Source organism: Agrilus planipennis, unplaced genomic scaffold, assembly GCF_000699045.2.
Source record: "Agrilus planipennis isolate EAB-ADULT unplaced genomic scaffold, Apla_2.0 scaffold32, whole genome shotgun sequence".
Taxonomy (NCBI): Eukaryota; Metazoa; Arthropoda; class Insecta; order Coleoptera; family Buprestidae; genus Agrilus; species Agrilus planipennis.
This window is the reverse complement of record NW_020439506.1, coordinates 1,575,363-1,583,081: the sequence shown is the minus strand read 5'-3', so window position 1 is coordinate 1,583,081 and position 7,719 is coordinate 1,575,363.

Genomic DNA, 7,719 nt, shown 5'->3' with positions numbered 1-7,719 from the left:
GCCGAACGCGGAGGCCGATTGTGCCTCTTTGTCGCTCGTTCCGCGCTCTCGCTTGCACTTTAAGCCTTAAATGGAACGCCTCAGAGCGAGGTAACGCCGCATGAGTCATGTTTTTTCGTGCGTGCAGCCGGCTCCATCGAATTATAAGACGTTGTCACGTCAAAAAAAAATTTAGCTTTATTTTTTTCGTATGTTTAGAAGGACTGTAATCGAAGCGTAGTTGTAGTCATACCAAAAAAAAGGTAGTACAATTTCAGTACTTGGTATAAGAATTTTTCAACATAATATAACAGCATAGCCTATAATGTAATACATGAATCTATATTGTATAAAATTCCTTTGTTATTATTTATAACTTAAACAAGTAATAAAGTTATTCTATACTAAACATACACAGGGTATCCAGAAACAAGTTGATAACCTTTAAGCTGGATATTGGAGACCCCTAACCAATTTAGAAAATTAAATTTTATGTTTAGTAAAAATTTTAGGCCTTTTAGTAAAAATTAGACATTTTGACATTAGCATCAATGTGTTTGGAAGGACATCCTCGCCAGCGCAGGCCAAACTTTTTCTGTGGGTTGAATCATTTAGGTGAATAAACAGATAAAATTTTCAAAAAGTTCCTTCAATTGTAATAATATGAGACAAGAGACTAACCCGGGATGCCAATCTAAAAAAGTCGTAATCATTCGGAAAATGTGGAATTTTCGGGATGAATTCGTACAAGGCATTAAATGAAAATTGTTCTTTTTCTACTGAAATTGACGATTCTATGTAACTGACATTCAAAAAAAAAAAGCAGAAACCTATTTTCTGTTTGAATTGTCTAATTTACTTAAAAGTCAATCATTGCTATGCCTTTGTGGTAGTCATGTATTAGTCTGACTTTTTCCCATTAAATGTGAAAGTAGATCGCTCTGTAAGCAGCGCCAAACGTGGTGAATTCAGTTGGAACATTTTTGCATATAAATCTAGAAAGTGAAGGTATTGCTTATATTAAGTGACTGAAGTCTACGTACCTATTTTCCGATAACTTTCGAAAGTTTCCAATCAATAATTTTCTGTCATGAAGGTAATACACTAGTTAAAAATTAATTTTGAACTGAATAAAAAATGACTAGCTAATTAATTTATAAAAAGGAAATCTTAAAGCCTTTGGAAAACAAGTCCGCCACATTATGGACCTCCAGGTAATTAAGTTTGGCCACTTGACAATGTTAATAATGGATAAATTTTAAAATAGCAAAAAAGCAAGATGATTATCTAGCAAAACAAACTTTCTATAAATTAAGTTATAGCTTATAATCAAAATGGAAAGGCATTATGATTTTTAATAATGTTTTATAGTTCTGATTGGGTACAGAAGTACTGAGTAGACAATATATTACATTCCGAGTTAGAACTCACAAGCATTAGACTAGTTGTGACAAAATATATTATTTTGTTGTAGGTTAACCCGTTTTTAATTCGGCTATTTTACAAAAGCTGGAAAAAACAAATTAAAAAGTGTTTACAGCTTACAGATTTAAAAAATAGTCCATAACACTTATTGTTTATAAGTTTCTGGGTTGTTTTTCTTTTCTGTTTTCATTGGAATAAAATAAAACACAATTGAAGATCTTTGATAAAGGTCCTTTTGGGTAGGTATTGCGACCTTTTACTTTTAATTCGATTTCACATGACAAGAAAATTCTGGGAACGTTTTCAAAAAAAATTCATTTAGGACACCCATCGTTTTCCTAAATGATTACTTTTTTCTTCCATAAATTACTTATTATCCCATATAGAAAAAAGCGGAGTTGTCGACAGACGTAAACCTAAACCACTAGTATGAAACTAAGAATTGGTTTGCCAATATTAAACCAACTTTCAGCAAATCTTCAAGTTTGGCACATTATCGTTTCGTTAAGTTTGGTCCAGTACTGGTCAGTTAAGTACAGGCTTGACAATACTGGACCAATGTTCGACTTTCCTTCAAGTGTCACAAGCTATGTCCCATGCTGAGCCAAATTATAAATATTAAGGCATACATATAGATAGCATATTAATTAATATTCAATAATATAGGAATTTTCTACCAATAAATTTTATAAAATGTAACTGTTATGTTTATTATATAAGTACATTAAAATTACAAAATTACTAGAAAATTGTATTTATTAAAATAATTTTTGATAAAAGAAAATTGTACATTCGAAGAAGAAAATAGAAGTGAGGCGTTTGAATATCCAATTTCATCAATAGATGTTGGTTTTATAAAAATTAATAATTCAACGTTTCAAGAATTAAAACAAATGTAATAAAATTCTTCGTATGTATTAAAATTGGCCAATTAGGCTTAAGTCGAAATGATAAACAACGTTTTGTCATTCTTGGTGCAATATTGGAAAAAGTTTGGTCAATCTAAAACCAAACTTGGTCCTGTCATGACTTACTGCATGGGTATGTCATTTGTTTCTGATTTTGAAATTTTATTCTGTTAAATTATCTCTTAATAGTACTTACCCCCTGATGCTTTAAGTAGTAACAATAATTATTTATTGTAGGTAGGTACTATTAGATAAATAATTTTCACGCTGTGTAAAATATCGATTGAAGTATCGTAACTAGAGTATTATAACATTTTGTCAATAACTATTACATAATAAATCACAGAAAGGTCGTTTACCTTTCAATTCCGAAATGGTGCTTTTGAATAAGTCACGACTGCTTTGGTTGCAAAATATTGGCAGTAGAAAGAGATACAAAGAGAGCGGTATAAAATGAATGCATATTATTTGAGGTGAAACTTTTTATGCGAGTTATTACATCAAGGTTGAGAGTAAACTCGTAGGAACGAGCTATAGATTTTATTTCTGGAGAATTGAATATCCTCTTCTTATTAATTGATTATTTGCGGATAGTAAAAAGGTAGAAGGAAGAAGACACACTATAGGCTACGTTTCTACATTGAGCTGATGTTTTATGTTACTTGTTAGAGTTTCACAAACCTTTATTTAACAAGTAACAGTTGTTGCACTTTGACATTTCTAATTGTGGTTAATTTGAAATAGTAATGTGAAAATTCATTTTTAATTTTTTGTCCACCATAAACTCCCTGAGATTAATGAGGGAAAATTAAATTCGACGGATCTTTGACAGTGCTGAGAACATTGGTGACAACAGCAACAAATTTTCCCTCATTAACCTGAGGATAAAAAATTAAAAATGAATTTTCACATTAATATTTCAAATTAACCACAATTAAAAATGTCAAAGTGCAACAACTGTTACTTGTTAAATAAAGATTTGTGAAACTCCAACAAGTAACATAAAACATCAACTCAATGTAGAAACTTAAAAAATAAATTTTCACATTAGTATAACCATTGTTTCGCCACTCTCAGACTTTGGGTACCTCCTACTAACATTATAATATATTATAGTTGCCATAGATTTTATTTCTGGAGGACTGCATTTCTTCCTCTAATTATCTTGATTATTTGCGGTGAGGGGGAGGTAGAAGGAAGACACACTAAAAGCTAGACATGCTCTAATTCTGCTTCTCTGCATCTCCTTCTGTTCCACATCAATTGGTGTAATGTTAGTCCTTTTTCTTTATTAGTGACCGCTGCAATTCCTACCTGACATCTCTTTTCTATGCTTACGATATTCCCTACAACATCGGTCGAGAGTAAAAATAGAAAGATCACATTATGATCAAATGGAAGTGTTCCATTTAATAAAAATAAGAGTTGTAAGCATTAAATAACAACTCGAAAAACATGTTTTGGAAACAATACGCGCTAGGTATGATAAAAGTGAAGCCTTTTATGGAATAGCTAAACTGTCAACTAGTAAGCAAAATAGTGCATTGAAGTGAAAAAACATTTACCCAAAACTATATGTAACAAAAATGATTTATAAAACGAACAAAGGTGCGCAAAATATCGAATTAAATACTGTAGAAATTTCACTTTTATGTACACATTTTTACATAAGTATACTTCGATAGTTACATAAAAAAACCTACAAGTGAAACTTTTGTAGTACTAAGTTAGAGATTTTGCACATTTTTATTTATTTCATCATCATCGTCATTTCTACAACTGATTGGACACGCACCTCTATTTTTCCTATTCTGAGGTTATCTTCCTATTTCCCAAAAAGTAGAACATTCCATATCCACTATTTGTGGTTAATAATTTACTCTAGGTCTACCTCTACTCCTATTTCTGCTTCTAATATGTTTCTAACTAGCCTTTCACGAGAAGGTGTCCTACCAACCTATCTCGCCTATTTCTTATTGAGTTTGTAATGTTTTCCGATAGTTTTTGTACTACACAAATATAGCGTGATGAAAATAAAAAAAAAACTAACACAATTTGTTTTTTAAGACCTTTACAATACGATATAACAGGAACAACAGCGAAGACAATCACAAAAATGACAATAACGATCTTAACAATGTATACGAAAACTCACTAAGTATTTAAAGGAAAAGAACTAGGAGAACTGACATTTGAAATTTTAAAATGAGAGGGGAAATCTTCAAAAGACACCCAGCCATCCGTACGACTGGGTAGTGTCAGACCTACCGACTAAAACCCCTCTACCTCAGGCCGTTCTCGGGTTGTCTTCAGCCGGTGTGATTATGGAAGTGTTATGTTTTGAGTAATTGAGGACTTTTGAAATCGAAAGTAAGGGTATTTATTGTTAAAGTTGTTGAAGACGAGCAGAAGGGTAGTTTAGAAGAAAGACTGAAAGTATAGGTGCTGACGGTAAAAGTTCTCAGAAGTAAATAGAATGGAATGTTATTACCGGAGAAACCAGATTGTTAGTAAATACAAGTCAGGGTACATGCAGGTGTAGGGGTTCCAGGTAATGAAGCATACTCAAGAGTTCGAAGTTAAATTGAAAGTAAAGATTTAGAAAGAAAATAAATTTTAGAAAACAAATTTAATTATTTCCATTTACAAGTTCCATTGTGGTCTCTCTTCTCCTATTCTCTTTAATACCTCCTCATTCCTAACCTTTCTGACCGAGTGGCATGACTTCGAGGTTTAGACCATTGCGTTGCATTTGAGAGGACGACGGTTCGATTCCGGATCCGTCTGCCTTGGTCCAAGTTTTTCTGTGGTTTCCTTGGATCACCTAGGCAAATGCTGGGGCAGTAATATTCGACAGATAATCTTTCATTCTCTTCTGTCCACTGTTGCTAACCTACTACAGGAAAAAATCCCACGCGTAGGTCCAAAAAATCCCATATTTTCTCTAAAATCCCCCCACGCGCAGGTCCAAAAAGTCCCATATTTNTGAAGAATCGCACTTATTAAAACCTCTCAGCCCAATGCCCGCTGAAAATATAAATGCTGAACTTTTCATCGACGAAGTAAAAACTCACCCCGTAATTTGGGATGTCAATCATGACTCAATGTTACTATCAGCATTTCCAAAGGTCATATGGGAGATCGTATGTATGCTTCTTTCCCTTATATTGCATCGTTGATTCGACCGACCAATTTATGAAAGAATAGAATTGACATTCGAAAATAATTTTTTAAAAACTTGTCATCATTTTCGCTGAGATCTATTAAGCATATTTTAAAGGCTTCCCTCAAATCCTTCTCCCTATTGTACGGATGAATTGAGTACTTGTTTTTCTAATTTTGCTTTTACGATTTACGTATTTCTACACTAATTGTTAGTATTAAAAAACAACTTTCTTCTTAAATATTTGGACGTGTACAGTTCATTTAGGTTGTTGACTTTAGACTAAGTTAGAGAACGTATGTTTAGAATAGTGAGCCACATGGGTATGACGGGGAAAGTCCTGGAGGACTATAATCAAAGCATGGTAGTAGTCATACCAAAAAAAGTAAGGCGTGGATAGATGAGAGAATTTCATAGTAATTAGCTTAACTTCTCATGCGTCAAAAATCGTAACCAAAATCGTATAGAGGATAAAAAAATCACGGAAGAACTATTAGGAGAAGATCAATTTGGGTTTAGAAGAAATAGAGGTACGCGGGAGGCCATTCAAGCTTTACGGGTAACAATAGAGAAAACGATAGAAAAAGTACATTACATTTTGTACATTTAGAAAAAGTCTTTGACAGTGTTCAATGAAACAAAATGTTAAATATACTTAAAAATGTAAGGATAAAAGAGTGATACTTAGTTTGTATATGTAAATTTTAGGAAGAGAGTCAGAAAGGGAGGCACACTGTCACCGCTACTTTTTAATCTATACATCGAAGATGCAATCAACATAATTAAAGACAGTACAACTGTAGGGATAGATATAGACGGGACAAAAGATTAGTATGCTTAGATTAGCAGATGATATAGCAGTATTAGCATCTAGTAAGGAGAAATTACAGGTAGCTTTAAATAAAATAAGAGCGGTATTGACAAAACAGACAAGTCCAAGCGTGGACAGATGAAAGAAATTTAGAGTAATTAGCTTAACTTCTCATGCGTCAAAAATCAGCCAAAATCGTACAGAGAAGGATGAAAAAACGGGCGAAAAAACTATTAGGGGAAGACCAATGTGAGCTTAGAAGACATAAAGGGACGCGGGAGGCTGTTTTACCTTTATGTGTAACAAAACAATTTGGAAAGACTGAGAGAACAGAGGGCGCCATGAAAGTCAATAAGAAATAAGCATGAATTGTTGGTAGAACACCATCTCATGCACAAATGGGGACATAAAAGCAAAAACAGGAGTTAAGAGGAGTAGAGGTAAACCTAGATTAGATTATTGTTCCAAATAGTTAAGGATGTGGGATGTTCTAGTTTTAGAGAAATACGAAAATTAGGTCAGGATAGCAGACTTCATCTTCAACTAGTCTTTGACGACCCTACGATGATGATGATGATTCAAAGTGTTAACCTACCCGCTTTTTCGGCTATTTGACTGGCCTAAAAAACTAAATTTTGTTCAAAATGCACATAAACATAACTGCAGATGTTTTAACAGTGCTTCGTTTAATTTTTAGCTATAAACAGGTAAATAGTCAATGGTCGTCTAACATTTTATAATTACAAAACATTTGACTTTTGTAGTCACTTTACATAAACTAAATTACTATTAATGTACAATACACGTTCGCGTAAGTACATTTGTGTAACTGTCAGCTATCATAATTATTAACCAGGATGTTGTAATTCTGGCCTGGGAAATAATTGTTTTACGCTGTGCTCGTCCACCGTTACACGAAACTACAAACTTGCCTGGTACCTAGTTAAATAGAATAATTAAAAATGCTGGGTTAATTTACAGAAAATACTGTTATACGGACACACAGGTAGGTACATCAAAAGACTTGTTTGGTAAAAATTACTCACCAGTATTGTACGGAATATTGTAAGATGTTTAAATGAAAAGCATTTAAGACTTTCATAATAATTTCGTCATACAGCGGTTTTCTCAAAGAATTAATCAAACTGGTTAAAAACTAAGATGAGTTGGATGCAGTGGCGTAGCGTAAATTTCTGCCACCTGGGACTAATTGCAAGTCTAAATTTGCCACCCTTCCTAATTTCACAATTATGTAAGGTGTGTACTATTGTGGCGCAAAAAAATCGACAATTTTTTTTTTAATCTCGAGTGAAAAAATGTTAGTTTTCGATGTTAAAGAACCCCCTCCAAAAGACAACTCAAAAAATTTTTTTTAAGATGGTCCAAATTTTTTAAAATTTAAAAAATCGCCAAAAATCGATTTTTTTTATTTG